This window comes from Oncorhynchus mykiss, chromosome 23, assembly GCF_013265735.2.
Source record: "Oncorhynchus mykiss isolate Arlee chromosome 23, USDA_OmykA_1.1, whole genome shotgun sequence".
Taxonomy (NCBI): Eukaryota; Metazoa; Chordata; class Actinopteri; order Salmoniformes; family Salmonidae; genus Oncorhynchus; species Oncorhynchus mykiss.
In genome coordinates this window covers 24,200,209-24,217,379 of record NC_048587.1, presented here as the reverse complement: position 1 = coordinate 24,217,379, position 17,171 = coordinate 24,200,209, and the positions used below count along the sequence as shown (strand labels likewise).

General features: G+C 42.2%; 1 protein-coding gene across 2 annotated transcripts in view; it reads right to left on the bottom strand.

Moving 5' to 3' along the window:
* LOC110502474 (SH3 and PX domain-containing protein 2A) overlaps positions 1–17,171 on the bottom strand; it is an 89,333-nt gene that overhangs the window by 66,667 nt on the left and 5,495 nt on the right. The window lies entirely within an intron of this gene.

The window sequence follows — 17,171 nt, the reverse complement described above, 5'->3', positions numbered from 1 at the left end:
TTCCAGGTGAAGCTGGTTGAGAGAATGCCAAGAGTGTGCAAAGCTGTCATCAAGGCAAAGGGTGGCTACTTTGAATAATCTCAAATATAAAATATATGTTGATTTGTTTAACACTTTTTTAATTCCTACATGATTCCATATGTATTAGTTAATAGTTTTGATGTCTTCACTATTATTCTACAATGTAGAAAATAGTAAAAATAAAGCAAAAGCCTTGAATGAGCAGGTGTGTCCAAACTTTTGACTGGTACTGTTTGTGTCTGTGTTCATAACCGCATCTGGCGTGTCGTGTGCATGAATAGATGAGCGCATTAATTGGTAAGTGTGCGAACATGGGCATGCCTAAGTGTCAAGTGTGTATCTGCTTGCGTCCTGCTCACCGACTTTCAAGACTCCATGTCTAATAAATCATTGCAGTGTGCTAAAGTAAACCAATGCACATTGGAGACCTACAGTAACAAGCCTGCTCAGCTCCAGATGTGGTCCTGCCCTGCCCTGCCTTGTTCCAGATATGCTCTGGAGAGGGACTGATGCTGTGAACAGTAAGCTCAAAATCACATGCGTATCTAGGCCAGGGGACTGGGCCAAGGCCAAAGTGGCCAAAGGAACCAGGCGCATAAACAGTCCCAGGCTAATATGGGCAGAGCCATTTTATCTTGTTTGGTTGTTTGAGAGGGTTAAAGAAAAAAAATGTCCGCAACTGGTGATTTAATCAGATGCACAAAAAATCAGGTCATGAGAGAGTTTCCAGCTAAAGTTTTTTTTTTAATTATCTTTCTCTACTGCTGTTGCTGAAACTTTAAATCTCTTTTGGACCTTGGTATTTCCCTCTCCTTGGAAAATGGAATGCGCTCAATCTTATCCTTTGAGGTAGACCTCTGCTACCTGACCAGAGACCGACATTATACATCGGGTTAGGGCGAGGAGAGAGATTACTTAACAGAAAATCTGAGTTTAGAGTGATGAAAAGGAGATAACAGCTAACTGCTCTCTCATGTCTCGTCATTAAGCAGCTCAAATGGAGCTGATGCTATGGATACTCGAAGACCCAGAGCCGCCATGAGCATAGCGCATGCAGAGCGAGCAGCGCGCAGGGAGCGAGTGACAGACAGAGAGGATCTAATGGATTTACTAATGGAGGAAGATATTTCTGATTTCGGGCAGATCCAGGTGCTAGGGCTGTGGCGGACATGACATTTTGTGAGCCAGTGATTGTCAAGCAAATAACTGCCGGTCTCACGGTAATTGACTGTTAATTAACATAAATACATTTAGTATCTCCTGGCTTCCACTCATAGCTTATAAGCCACTGATGCAGACCTTTGGAACATCAACAATAAATAAAATAAAAAAGTCTAATAAATCAATTTAATATAGTCTAAACCATCACAATAAATCCATTATTTATTTTAGACTCGTCTAAAGATAAATATGAAGAAAATGTAGTCTATTTCAAAAGAAAAAATTGCATTCACTGAGTTGTCCTTATGCATAGCCATATCAGGGTTCAACATAAGTGACTAGCCGTATGCCGCACATCACTACTTCACAGGAGAAGCATTTGAACATAAACTGAATTTGTATCAAAATGCGTTTTTTGGAAAAAAATATATCAGAAAAATGTGAACTTCCATGTGCCTTAATAACAAACTTGTTATCCATGAATACAAATAAAATTGTTAAATTACTAGTTGTGAGGGAGATATAAGACTCCAGCTTCAGTGATTTTTGCAATTCGTTCCAGAGCGACGTCATTGATGTATACAGAGAAAAGAGTCGCCCGAGAATTGAACCCTGTGGCACCCCCATAGAGACTGCCAGTGGTCCGGACAACAGGCCCTCCGATTTGACACGCTGAACTCTGTCTGAGAAGTAGTTGGTGAAGCAGGCGAGGCAGTCATTTGAGAAACCAAGCCTGTTGAGTCTGCCGATAAGAATGCATTGATTGTAAGAGTTGAAGGCCTTGGCCAAGTCAATGAAGACGGCTGCACTGTATTGTCTCTTATCGATGGCGGTTATGATATCATTTAGGACTTTGAGCGTGGCTGAGGTGCACCCATGACCAGCTCGGAAACAAGATTGCATAGTGGAGAAGGTACGGTGGGATTCAAAACAAATCTGTTTGTTAACTTGGCTTTCGAAGACTTTAGAAAGGCAGAGTAGGATAGATATAGGTCTGTAATAGTTTGGATCTAGAGTGTCTCCCCCTGAAGAGGGGGATAATCGCGGCAGCTTTCCAATCTTTAGGGATCTCAGACGATAGGAAAGAGAGGTTGAACAGGCTAGTAATAGGGGTTGCAAAAATTGCGGCGAATAATTTTAGAAAGAGAGGGTCCAAATTGCACAAGCTTTTCGCTACACTTGCATTAACATCTGCTAACCATGTGTATGTGACAAATAAAATTTGATTTGATTTGAGATTGTCTAGCCCGGCTGATTTGTAGGGGTCCAGATGTTGTAGCTCTTTCAGAACATCAGCTATCTGGATATGGGTGAAGAAGAAGTGGGGGAGGCTTTGGTACGTTGCTGTGGGGGGCGCAGAGCTGTTGACCGGGGTAGGGGTAGTCGGGTGGAAAGCATGGCCAGCCATAGAAAAATGCTTCTTGAAATTCTCGATTATCGTAGATTTATCGGTGGTGACAATGTTTCCTAGCCTCAGAGCAGTGGGCAGCTGGGAGGAGGTGCTCTTGTTCTCCATGGACTTTACAGTGTCCCAGAACATTTTGGAGTTTGTGCTACAGGATGCAAATTTCTGTTTGAAAAAGCTAGCGTTTGCTTTACTAACTGCCTGTGTATATTGGTCCCCTAACTTCCCTGAAAAGTTGCATATCGCGGGGGCTATTCGATGCTAATGCAGTACACCACAGGATGTTTTTGTGCTGGTCAAGGGCAGTCGAGTTTGGAGTGAACCAAGGGCTATATCTGTTCTTAGTTCTACATTTTTTGAATGGGGCATGCGTATTTAATATGGTGAGGAAAGCACTTTTAAAGAACAACCAGGCATCCTCTACTGACGGGATGAGGTCAATATCCTTCCAGGATACCTGGGCCAAGTTGATTACAAAGGCCTGCTCGCAGAAGTGCTTTAGGGAGCGTTTGACAGTGATTAGGTGTGGTTGTTTGACCGCGGACCCATTACGAATGCAGGCAATGAGACAGTGATCACTGAGATCCTGGTTGAAGACAGCAGAGGTGTATTTAGACGGCAGGTTGGTCAGGATGATATCTATGAGGGTGCCCGCATTTACGGATTTCGAGTTGTACCTGGTAGGTTCCTTGATCATTTGTGTGAGATTGGGGGCATCTATCAAATTGTAGGACAGTCGGGGTGTTAAGCATATCCCAGTTTAGGTCACCTAACAGTATGAACTCTGATGATAAATGGGGGGCAATCAATTCACATATGGTGTCCAGGGCACAGCTGGGGGCTGAGGGGGGTCTATAACAAGTGGCAAAGGTGAGATTTGTTTCTGGAAAGGTGGATTTTTAAAAGTAGGAGCTCGAACTGTTTGGGCACAGACTTGGATAGCATGACAGAACTCTGACGACTATCTTTGCAGTAGATTACAACTCCACCCCCTTTGGCAGTTCTATCTTGGCTGAAAATGTTGTAGTTGGGGATGGAAATTTCAGATTTCCATTGAATCATAAACTAGGATTCAGACATGGCTAGGACTTAAGGGTTGGCGGAGTGTGCTAAAGCAGTGACTAAAACAAACTTAGGGAGGAGGTTTCTGATGTTAACATGCATGAAACTAAGGCTTCTACGGTTCCAGAAGTCAACAAACGATAGCGCCTGGGGAATAGGAGTTAAACTGGGGGCTACAGGGCCTGGGTTAACCTCTACATCATCAGAGGAACAGAGGAGGAGTAGGATAAGGGTACGGCTAAAGGCTATGAGAACTGGTCGTCTAGTGCTTTGAGAACAGAGAACAAAAGGAGACGATTTCTGGGCGTGGTAGAATAGATTCAGGGCATAATGTACAGGCAATGGTATGGTAGGATGTGAGTACAGTGGAGAAAAACCTAGGCGTTGAGTGACGATGAGAGAGGTTTCGTCTCTGGAGGCACCAGTTAAGCCAGGTGAGGTCTCCGCATGTGTGTGGGGTGGACAAAAGAGCTATCTAAGGCATGCTGAGCGGGACTGGGGGCTCTACAGTGAAATAAAAAAATAAGAACTAGCCAAGGCATATTGACATTAGAGAGGCAAAAAGCAAGGCGAGCTAAGAAAACAACAGGTAAATGGTGATGAATCGGCAGAGCGGGTCAGTTAGGTACATACACGACCTGAGTCCAGGGGGCATCAGCTGTGTAGCCAAGTGATCATAGGGTCAAAAGAGCAGCAATAGGTGAGTCAGGGTGCTGTTCGGAAGTCATACTACGCTAGGCAAGCAGGGGACACAGCGTTCAGAAAAGCTAGTGGGCCGGGGATAGTAGATGGTTCTTCGACGACATTGTAACAGAATAGCCTGTTGAGACCACATCGGGCAGTCACATCGGCAATGTTAGCAAGCTAACATTTGAAGCTAGTTTGTTAGCTTAGCTACCTGCAGATTCAGACTACAGCTATGAAAATGTTCGTATTGTTAGAAGTATGAGTTGGGGTTATGCCGGTTCATCGTTTAGCAAGCTATCTACATAGCTAGCTGCATGTCTAAACAAAAGACTCCACTTCGGCCTCATTATTACATGACCCATCAAATTAGCAGGTGTGTCTACGGGTGATTACGGCCATTGATTGTATTTCATGAACATGTGCACGTCTAGACAATAGTGACCCATCCACTTAAATAGATGTGGGTGAGGGGTGGTTATAGTATTTCCTTCACAGGACCCATCAATTTAGGCAAGTTTGTTGGGTAAGCGTCATCTAATAACAATAAAACATTTATCAAATATCTTTATCTGGACACTTTCTGTTTTACAAGTACTATCACTACCATTTACACTTACTTTATCCTGTGCATGTGACAAATAAACAAAGATTTTATTTGATATAGCATGCTTTTACCACATGCCCTCGTGAATCCTTAAAGAGATGGGTGAAAGACCCAGAATTTCTCCTTACTGTAGGCTACTACCACTTAAGATCATTAGTCTTAATCCTTACTACACTACTCACTGTTTAGCACATGACCTCATGTGAATCCTTAAAGAGATGGGTGGGGTTGGCTTAAGAGGGTGTGAACAATGCTACATTTGGGTGTAGACAAAGAGCTCTCAAGTAGGTGTACCAAAACATTCCAGGGCCATTTTCTCAAAAGTGGGGTTACAAGTTTATCAACTTTGAAAGCAGAATTACTTTGAACTGCAGTGTATGATACACCATTTCCTAGCGCTGAGTCTCTACTTTTATTCAATGTAAATAATAAAATCTATGTGGTCGGTCACATATACAGTGGGCTCCAAAATTACTGGCACAAATATAAAAAATATAATTATAGAGATAAACTCAAAATAATACCAACATGTGAGAAATAATGTACTTTATTAATGTTTCAATGGAACCAACCAAAATAAGTTATTGATTTGATTAAAAATCAATGTCCTCCAAATCAAGGTTTCACAATTAATGGCACCCTTAAAGATTATTGTAAACTGCACTACCAAAATTAAACCACAAATTAAATTCCACTTATTTAAGTTTATCTAAGTCTTAAGGAACTATATTGAGCCATTACATCACTTCCTGTTTCACTAGGGTATAAAAATGAGGTAACACACATGCAATATCCCGCTGTCATCAAACACCATGAAGAAAACAAAAGAACTAGCAGTTCAAAAGAGACAGATGGTCATAGACCTTCATAAATCTGGTAATGGCAACAAAAAGATCCGCAAACGATTGAATATACCACTGAGCACTGTCAGGGCAATTATTAGAAAATTCAAAAGATATGGAACAGTTGAAAACCTCACGGGTAGAGGACACAAATGCATTTTTCCCCCCAGGATAGGGAGGAGGATGGTGAGAGAAGCAACAAAATCCCTAAGAAACGCTGTGAAAGAATTGCAGGCCTTGGTGGTGTCTTGGGGTCACCAGGTTTCAAAAAGCACCATCAGACGCCACCTCCACATCCACAGGCTCTTTGGAAGGGTTGCCAGAAGAAAGCCCTTTCTGACCCCAAGACACAGATGCAAGCGCTTGGAGTTTGCCAAACGTCATTTAAATTATGACTGGAAGAAGGTGCTCTGGTCAGATGAGACCAAAATTGAATGTTTTGGTCAGATACAGCATCGGCATGTTTGGCGTCGAAACAGAGATGCATACAAGGAGAGGCACCTCATACCCACAGTGAAATATGGAGGGGGGTCAGTGATATTTTGGGGCTGTTTTAATTTCAAAGGTCCAGGGGCACTGGTTAAGATTGATGGCATAATGAATTCTACCAAGTATCAGGCAATTTTGTCTGACAATCTGGTTGCCTCTGCCAGAAGGATGGGAAAAGGCCATAGGTGGACTTTCCAACAAGACAGTGACCCGAAACATACGTCAAGATCCACACAGAAATGGTTCTGTGACAACAAAATCAATGTTCTGCCATGGCCATCTCAGTCGCTGGACCTCAATCCAATCAAAAACCTGTGGGCTGAGTGGAAGAGGGCAGTTGATAAGCGCAAACCCAAGAATGTGAAGGATCTTGAAAGGATCTGCATAGAGGAATGGTCCAAAATCCCTCCAAATGTGTTCCTTAACCTTGTCAAACATTACAGGAAAAGACTCCATGCTGTTATCCTTGTCAGAGGTGGTTGCACTATGTACTAAATGAGGAGTGCCAATAATTATGAAACCTTGATTTTGGTTAAATTAATTGTGTATTAAATAACTGAATGATTTTGGTTGGTTCCATTGAAACATTAATAAAGTGTAGAATTTCTCACGTTGGTATTTTGAGTTTATCTCTATAACTACATTGTTTATATTTTTTTAAGTGTTGTTTGTGCATTGCCAATCAGGGGTGCCAGTAATTTTGGAGCCCACTGTAGCTGTGGGCTACAGTAGTTCATTTAGCAGACAAAATGTGAACCAATTCAAGAAACTAGGCGTATGTCACAAGTCATAAATTCACAGAAGAACCGTTTGAACGTAAACATTTTTTTTTCATCAAAAGGAATTTCTGCCAAAAAACGCATTCTCGAACTTGTGAACTTTCATGTGCTTTAATAACAAACTTTTATGCCATCTGTAAATATTGGTTTAGCCAAAGAAAAAGTCAGGAAACTTCCCTCTATCCATGATTAGAGTTGCACATTTTGGGGAATATTCAGAGGTGGAAACTGTCCGTGGGAATTAACGGGAATATATGGGAATTAACAGAAATATATGCAAATTAATATTAATAGCATTTAAATGAAGATGTTTACCATGTTTACCATATCATATGGAAAGAGAAACAGAAACGTGATCATAAGTAGACATTGCAAATGATTGAATTCTTCCAAAACAAATTTTAAAAACATTGTCAATCAAATCAATTTTTATTAGTCACATGCACCGAATACAACAGGTAATGCTTCACCTTACAGTAAAATGCTTACTTACGAGCCCCTAACCAACAAGAGATAAAAGTAACAAGAAATTAAAGAGAAGCAGTAAAAAATAACAATCTATACATGGGGGTGCCGGTACAGAGTCAGTGTGCTGGGACACCAGTTAGTTGAGGTAGTATGTACATGTAGGTAGAGTTAATTAAAGTGACTATGCATAGATGACAACAAAGAGTGGCAGTGGTGGGGAGGGGGGGTTAGGGGCTCCCATCAGAGATGATTGCAATACAGTCTGCTTTCTCTATGATTTGCTTGACCTTCACTTGCACTCTGTTGAACTCTGCATCCAGCAAATGAGTAGATAAGGCATGTCTGGTTGTACGGGTGTATGCTGGGCAAAGAAAAATCAGAAATCCCTTCCAATTCACATTGCCTGTGAGCATCAGAAGTGAACCAGTTGCATACACAGCTTGAGCATTTCTCAGACTACAATTCTCCATTGAATTAAAAAAAAATCTAATTCCAGGAGGACCATGAGCTGTTGCTATCGATAAGGTGTCTGATTAGTCATTTTCACCTCAAATAGAAGTAGAGGGACTTCTGTCAGAGGTTGCTTGTCGTGAGTGCTGAGGGACCTTTATTTACCTGGCCAGATGATTCTACATCTTTGTTGCATTCTTCACATTTGATTTCGCACAGTATTTGCAAATGTACACAGCTTTTCTTTCTACATTAGCTGCAGTGAAATGTGTCCACATGTCAGATAGTGCCCGTGGCATTGTCCTTTAAAGATGAGAAAAAAAAATGAGTAAAAAAACCCAAATACAATTCCATGTACAGATAAATAAACTCAGCAAAAAAAGAAAAGTCCTCTCACTGTCAGCTGGTTTCATTTTCAGCTAACTTAACGTGTAAATATTTGTATGAACATAACAAGATTCAACAACTGAGACATAAACTGAACAAGTCCCACAGACATGTGACTAACAGAAATTGAATAATGTGTCCCTGAACAAAGGGTCAAAATCAAACGTAACAGTCAGTATCTGTTGTGGCCACCAACTGCATTAAGTACTGCAGTGCATCTCCTCCTCATGGACCGCACCAGATTTGCCAGTTCTTGCTGTGAGATGTTACCCCACTCTTGCACCAAGGCAGGTTCCCGGACATTTCTGGGGGACCGTAGCCCTCACCCTCTGATCCAACAGGTCCCAGACGTGCTCAACAAGATTGAGATCTGGGCTCTTCGCTGGCCATGGCAGAACACTGACATTCCTGTCTTGCAGGAAATCACGCACATAACGAGCAGTATGTCTGGTGGCATTGTCATGCTGGAGGGTCATGTCAGGATGAGCCTGTAGGTAGGGTACCACATGAGGGAGGAGGATGTCTTCCCTATAACGTACAGCGTTGAGATTGCCTGCAATGACAACAAGCTCAGTCCAACGATGATTTGACACACCACCCCAGACCATGACGTGCAAATCGATCCAAATCAAATCAAATGTATTTGTCACATACACAAGGTTAGCAGATGTTAATGCGAGTGTAGCGAAATGCTTGTGCTTCTAGTTCCGACAATGCAGTAATAACCAACAAGTAATATAGCTGACAATTCCAAAACTACTACCTTATAGACACAAGTGTAAGGGGATGAAGAATATGTACATAAAGATATATGAATGAGTGATGGTACAGAGTGGCATAGGCAAGATACAGTAGATGGTATTGAGTGCAGTATATACATATGAGATGAGTATGTAAACAAAGTGGCTAGTGATACATGTATAACATAAAGATGCAGTAGATGATATAGAGTACAGTATATATGTATACATATGAGATGAATAATGTAGGGTATGTAAACATTATATTAGGTAGCATTGTTTAAAGTGGCTAGTGATATATTTTACATCATTTCCCATCAATTCCCATTATTGAAGTGGCTGGAGTTGAGTCAGTGTGTTGGCAGCAGCCACTCAATGTTAGTGGTGGCTGTTTAAAAGTCTGATGGCCTTGAGATAGAAGCTGTTTTTCAGTCTCTCGGTCCCAGCTTTGATGCACCTGTACTGACCTCGCCTTCTGGATGATCGCGGGGTGAACAGGCAGTGGCTCGGGTGGTTGTTGTCCTTGATGATCTTTATGGCCTTCCTGTGACATCGGGTGGTGTAGGTGTCCTGGAGGGCAGGTAGTTTGCCCCCGCTCCATGCCTCGGTGTAACAAAACAGGTGATGTCTGGTGAGGACCTGCCTTACAACAGGCCTACAAGCCCTGAGTCCAGCCTATTGCGGACAGTCCGAGCACTGATGGCGGGATTGTGCATTCCTGGTGTAACTCAGGCAGTTGTTGCCATCCTGTACCTGTCCCGCAGTTGTGATGTTCGGATGTACTAATCCTGTGCATGTGTTAGATGTAGTCTGCCACTGCTAGGACGATCAGCTGTCCGTCCTGTCTCCCTGTAGCGCTGTCTTAGGCGTCTTACAGTACGGACATTGCAATGTATTGCCCTGGCCATATCTGCAGTCCTCATCCCTCCTGGCAGCATGCCTAAGGCACGTTCACCCAGATGAGCAGGGACCCTGACCATCGTTCTTTTGGTGTTTTTCAGAGTCAGTAGAAAGGCCTCTTTAGTGTCCTACCATCTGTAAGCTGTTAGTGTCTTAATGACCATTCCACAGGTGCGTGTTCATACATTTTTATGGTTCAATGTTTAAACTCTTTACAATGAAGATCTGTGAAATTATTTGGATTTTTACGAATTATCTTTCAATCCTTTGGATCCTGAAAAGGGGACGTTTCGTTTTTTTGCTGAGTTTAGTTAAGCAGTTAGATTAAACAACTCCTTTGTGAGATAAACGTTTTCAAATGAAACATGTATGGAAACAGATGAATTAACACTCCTCAGTTAGTAGGCTCAAGGAAGCTAAAACCCACATGGTAGCAAAAACTATCTAGCAGAAATTGTTAACAAGTTAGAAATGATTTAAACACAATTTGCTGTAGGCTACTATACTATACTAGTTAACAAAAAAAGCATGTATGTCATATAAAATATATTCACCTCACCCAGTATTGTAATCAAAACTTAGACAGTGTAGTAGTGTGGGCTCAATAGCATCTCATTAGTGTGCAAGATCCTGAGAATCAGCTGTACATGTGATGGAAGAATGCACTGTGCATTCCACTGAATTGGGGATAGTTTAACCAAAACATGCCACAAGACCTAGAATTGCCTTATGTGTATCCCACAAAAAAAGGTTCACTGTTATAAGCTAACTTTTTTAAATGAATTTAAGCAAAATTCCCCAAATTCCAGAGCTTAACTTCCCATGGAAAATTTCCGTAAAAATTCAGAAAATGTACCAGAAACTTTCTGACCCTTTGCAACCCAAGCATGATTGGCTGAGATAATGAATAGGCTGGACATGCCGAGAGATGAGTTTCAGATTGTTCTGCGGTGTAGCATCTTGTGTCTATAAAATTAGCTGCTCGTTATGGGTAGATTATCCTTTCTACAGCAGTTGGTTCTAAAGATATAACGTTAGCCATGGAGAACTGCAAATATGTTGCTACTGCGCACAATAACATTGCTGTCCTGAATATATCAGGCGATATCTACAAAGGTCAGTGGGAAAAAGTTGTGATGGATTACTTTCTGGAGGACGATCGTGCCATGCTGACTCTCTTTGACTCTGAAAATGAATCAGATGATGAGGAAATCCCTTTTTTAGGTAAAAACATTTTAATTGAAGAAGACATTGTAGAGTCTTCTGATGACGGTGTGGGGAAAAAACAGCGATCAACAGTGTTGTTGTCACGGGAAGAAATTGGCAGAGTTTTGAAATCAGTTTTGACAACAAGCTCAGTCCAATATTAGGAAAGTTGAAAAATAAATATAGTAGGCCTAGCCTATAGAAAGCTGATTATCCTCTTTTTAGTAGAGGCCATCACTCTGTTTTCTTGTGCATTTGCAAAGCCAATTGAAATGTTGCGAGACATGAGCTCATGGGCTCTCATGAAGTATTTGATTAGATTTTCGAAATACATTTTGCATTGATGTCACAGTGATTTGAGGGACAATAGAGTGCTGAGTACCAGGCAGTTAGCAAGTTTGATAGGCTACTAATGACCATCAGCAGCATCAGAACTCGGAGAAGCCTAATTACCGTTACTAAACGGTCACATGGAATTTGACTGCCTTCATGACTCGTGACCGCCGGTGTGGTGGTAATACAGTCACCACAACAGCCCTAATCCTGCCTTCCGTTGCTTAAAAAGTTCTGGGACACTGTAAAGTCTATGGAGAACAAGAGCACCACCTCCCAGCTGCCCACTGCTCTGAGGCTAGGAAACACTGTCACCACCGATAAATCCACTATAATTGAGAATTTCAAGAAGCATTCCTCTACGGCTGGCCATGCTTTCCACATAGCTACCCCTACCCGCCAAAGCCCCCACCATTTCTCCTTTACCCAAATCCAGATAGCTGATGTTCTGAAAGAGCTGCAAAATCTGGACCCCTACAAATCAGCCGGGCTAGACAATCTGGACCCTCTCTTTCTAAAATTACCTTTGCAACCCCTATTACTAGCCTGTTCAACCTCTCTTTTGTATCATCTGAGATTCCCAAAGATTGTTAAAGCTGCCACGGTCATCCCCCTCTTCAAAGGGGGTGACACTCTAGACCCAAACTTCTACAGACCTATATCTATCCTACCCTGTCTTTCTAAGGTCTTCGAAAGCCAAGTTAACAAACTTGAGAAGATTACACTTCGAATCCCAACATACCTTCTCCGCTATGCAATCTGGTTTCAGAGCTGGTCATGGGTGCACCTCAGCCACACTCAAGGTTCTAAACAACATCATAACCGCCATCGATAAGAGACATTACTGTGCAGCCATATTCATCGACCTGGCCAAGGCTTTCGACTCTGTCAATCACAACATTCTTATTGGCAGACTCGACAGCCTTGATTTCCCAAATTATTGCCTCGCCTGGTTTACCAACTACTTCTCTGATAGAATTCAGTGTGTCAAATCGGAGGGCCTGTTGTCCGGACCTCTGACAGTCTCTATGGGTGTGCCACAGGGTTCAATTCTCGGGCCGACTCTCTTTTCTGTATACATCAATGATGTTGCTCTTGCTGCTGGTGATTCTCTGATCCACCTCTACGCAGAAGACACCATTCTGTATACTTCTGGCCCCTCCTTGGACACTGTGTTAACTAACCTCCAGACGAGCTTCAATGCCATACAACTCTCCTTCCGTGGCCTCCAACTGCTCTTAAACTCAAGTATAACTAAGTGCAATCGATCACTGCCCGCACCTGCTCGCACATCCAGCATCACTACTCTGGACGGCTCTGACTTAGAATACGTGGACAACTACAAATACCTGGGTGTCTGGTTAGACTGTAAACTCTCCTTCCAGACTCACATTAAGTATCTCCAATCCAAAATTAAATCTAAAATCGGCTTCCTATATCGCAACAAAGCATCCTTCACTCATCCTGCTAAACATACCATCGTAAAACTGACCATCCTACCGATCCTTGACTTCGGTGATGTCATCCATAAAATAGCCTACAACACTCTACTCAACAAACTGGATGCAGTCTATCACAGTGCCATCCCTTTTGTCACCAAAGCCCCATACACTACTCACCATTGCGACCTGTACGCTCTCTTTGTTTGGCCCTTACTTCATACTCGTCGCCAAACCCACTGGCTACAGGTTATCTACAAGTCTCTGCTAGGTAAAGCCCTGCCTTATCTCAGCTCACTGATCACCATAGCAGCACCCACTCGTAGCACGCGCTCCAGCAGGTATATCTCGTCACCCCCAAAAGCCAATTCCTCCTTTGGTCGTCTTTCCTTCCAGTTCTCTGCTGCCCATGACTGGAACGAATTGCAAAAATATCTGAAGCTGGAGACTCACATCTCCCTCACTAGCTTTAAGCACCAGCTGTCAGAGCAGCTTACAGATCACTGCACCTGTACATAGCCCATCTATCTCACCTCACCCCCATACTGGTATCTATTTATTTATTTATTTTGTTCCTTTGCACCCCAGTATCTCTACCTGCACATTCATCTTCTGCCATTCCATTGTTTAATTGCTATATTGTAATTACTTCGCCACCATGGCCTATTTATTTCCTTAACTTACCTCATTTGCACTCACTGTATATAGACTTTTTGTTTTCTTTTGTTCGACTGTATTATTGCCTGTATGTTTTGTTTATTCCATGTGTAACTCTGTGTTGTTGTATGTGTCGAATTGCTACGCTTTATCTTGGCTAGGTCGCAGTTGCAAATGAGAACTTGTTCTCAACTAAATAAAGGTGAAATAAAACGTTTAAAGAAAGAAATTAACTCAGGTGTGAGCCTGTACTGAACTTTTATCAGGGTTTCATGATTAATAGGCTACTTTCACACTCAAAATGACCTCAAAGCCCTTGGGATTCTGGATAGAAGTTTTAAAAAGTGAAGAAACTTGTTATGGAGCCAGCTTACAGTATGTCAGGAGGAAACTAGGGCAGAAGACAAATTACAGTGCAGACAGAGGAGATGATCTGATTCTGCTCCAATGCCTCAACCCAAAAATAAGGCAACTATGGGACCTGTAGAGGAGTTTCCACCCAAGTGGAGAGTGAAGGGAAAGCGGCCAACTTGCATATGCAACAATCCCCCAGTGGAATGTCATGATCTCTGTGTTATGTCTTCTGTGATCCAAGGGTGTGGAGCGGGAAAGTTTATTTAGGGTAGAATCTCTGTTTGACTCACGATAATTTCTGCGAGGCTCAACATTTGTGGGTCAAACCATTTCCCTCAGCCACACACCTGAAATTATGTTGTAGGAATGCTCAGCATCATTTTACACCCAACAATATTAAAGCCTTTATTGAGCTAAATTTCAGGAACTGGTGAGAAGTGTGTTGAATTTTTATGTGTTTTACACTCAGCAAAAGATGAGGGAAGAGTCAACCTGATTTGAAAAATGGTTTCTAGTGATTTATGATTGCATCCCTGAGGAGCAGTAAAGAGCTCTGATGAGTGTGCTAGAGAGTTTGGCAACATTAGGAGTAAGTGTACGTAAACCATCACCATACTTCATCTTAAATAGAAATTACTAGCTAAACTAGTAAACACTGGCTAACAATACTACACAGCTAGCTGTGAGGAGCTACTGCATCTTGAAAACAGACAACAAACTATGACAGGCAATTTCATAAACACATGAAAAAGTGCGGCTTCACGTTACAACTGTACACCATCCACAAAGTATTGAGCTGAGATGTAATTATTTCTTAATAAAGTATATTATGATTCCTTGGCGAGCCAGAGAGTGCAAAGCATGTTCGTGTTCCCTGCAAGCGTCTATCTGAACAGTGTGATTGAGCTTAAAGGGCAAAGAACAGAGATGAGCTTCAAATGAACTGTAGGTGTTTGTTGGCACCATGGCACAAACACTAACTCAAACAAACAGGGTTTGTTTCTACTTAGCAGAACACAAGAATTGAAGAGTGATCAGATGAGCCACTAGAAGATTTCATAGAATAGAGAGGAATTAAGGAGTGGATCAGGTACACTAACTATTGCTAGATTTCTACAACATTAGTAGCCCTAAATAAGTACAATAAAATCTCATAATGTTACAACCGGCCATGACCAGGAATCCCATAATCCCATAGCACAATTGGCCCAGCGTCGCCTGGGTTTATAGGGGAGGGTTTGGCTGCCCTTATCTCTCTCTTTCATCATCTTTGGTGGTCATTTCACTACCCAGTGGCCTTCCCTCATTCCTGATCATGACTTCCCCTTCATTCCACCCCAGTGCATGTTGGGATTGGGCATGCCGTCTCCTCAGCTGGATACTATACCCCCATGGAGGTTGCAAATGTCACTGGCCTGGAAGAATGACTTCCAGGAGACTCAATCACTCCATCAGTGTTCAGTGTTTTCATCTACAGATCTATAAAGCACACCAGCAAGAGTAGCAGCTGCTATTGCGTCAGCTAATGGGGATCCTAATAAAATGCGAAACACCAAGCCTGTGTGAACGTATCATTCTCAAATTGGGCTACAATAGAATCAAGCTTTAAACTTAACTGGTTCCGGAAAAACACAAAACATTGTTCAGATGAGGATTTGGAGATGTTGGTGAAGATAACTAACCCTGATAGCTGTAATGTTATAATCATGGTTGTGAGTGACAAGTGGAGAATCCATTTCGTGGGTCATCCATTGTCTCTGCCCTTCTTGCTGTACCTGGTCCCACAATGATAACATATACATCTGTATCATATACTTTCAGTCAGTGCATTCAATATGAGGACTAAACAACACCGTAACTGATTAATGGACCATACAGTATGACTATGTTCAAAGACCTATAAGGGACTTGTAAAAGGCAGTATCTCCACCCATTCCTTGTGTGGACAGCTGTTGACCGTTTCTCCTCACTGATTAGCACAGACAGTGAGCCAGAGCCAGCAGCAGTGATCTCTGGACAAGACTAATATTTACAGACACAGAGACAGGGGAGAAGCTATGTTTCCATCAAACAGAGCAGGACAGCATAATGTTCCTGGCTATTACCAAGTGCCCCTGAAACAAAGGGTTTCCTCTGCGGCCTTCACCACAGTCATGAGACCTGAAATACAGTCTGGCTGGACATAACAAGGTTTTACTGGCCATAACGTGGTTGTCTGACCTATCTACCTCACTTTTGAGGCAGCAGCAGGTAGCCTAGTGGTGGCAGGTAGCCTAGTGGTTAGCGCGTTGGACTCAAATCCCTGAGCTGACAAGGTAAAAAATCTGTTGTTCTGCCCCTGAAGGCAGTTAACCCACTGTTCCTAGGCTGTCATTGTAAATAAGAATTTGTTCTTAACTGACTTGCCCAGTAAAATATAAAAATGATAAGAGCCTCTTCCAACTGTGAAATGCAATGTAATTAAAGTGTAATGAGAGAGTATCAGACAGGGTTTCACAGAGACTTGATGCCGATTTATGCACATACATCCACATTTTCTTTTTACTATTACAGAGACCGAAGAGCCCACCCTGTTCAGAGCTGTGGTGGGCTCTTTATGGGTTTCAATTGGAATGTTTAGGATCAGAAGCCCAAGAAGTTTCCCTCGAGGGCAACTTTATGTCTCTCCAACCGATTAAGAGGCAACTTCACCCCACAGCCAATCTCTCAGCCTGAGGTAATTTTTTCCTCTCTCACGACTAGTCTGCAGGACGTATGACACGTGTGCAATGGGATTTTCCCTACTTCAGTCAGGAACCAGTGGTCTTCAATGGGACCATTCAGTTCCCCTGATTGAAACATAATGTTGTGGGAAATACACTGAGGGCATTGAGGTTTGACTCCCCATTGAGCAGCAGATGGCCATCACAAAAACATTTATGTTGGTCTCATCTCATAGAGAATCTCATAGCAATGTTTTTTGCAACATATTGCAATATATCATAAGTATTTTCATCCATTTAGAGGGCAGCAGGTCAGTTTGATAGGAAATCAATTGAACCTCCATGGACAGGACAGGGTTGAGAAAAGCTGAGTGAGGAAATGTATGCATGGTAAGGAAAATAGCTCTGTGAGATGCTATAGCATACAGATTCACTGTTTTTAATGCAAGTTCACCTTACTATAAGTTTAAGATGATTGAGTGCAT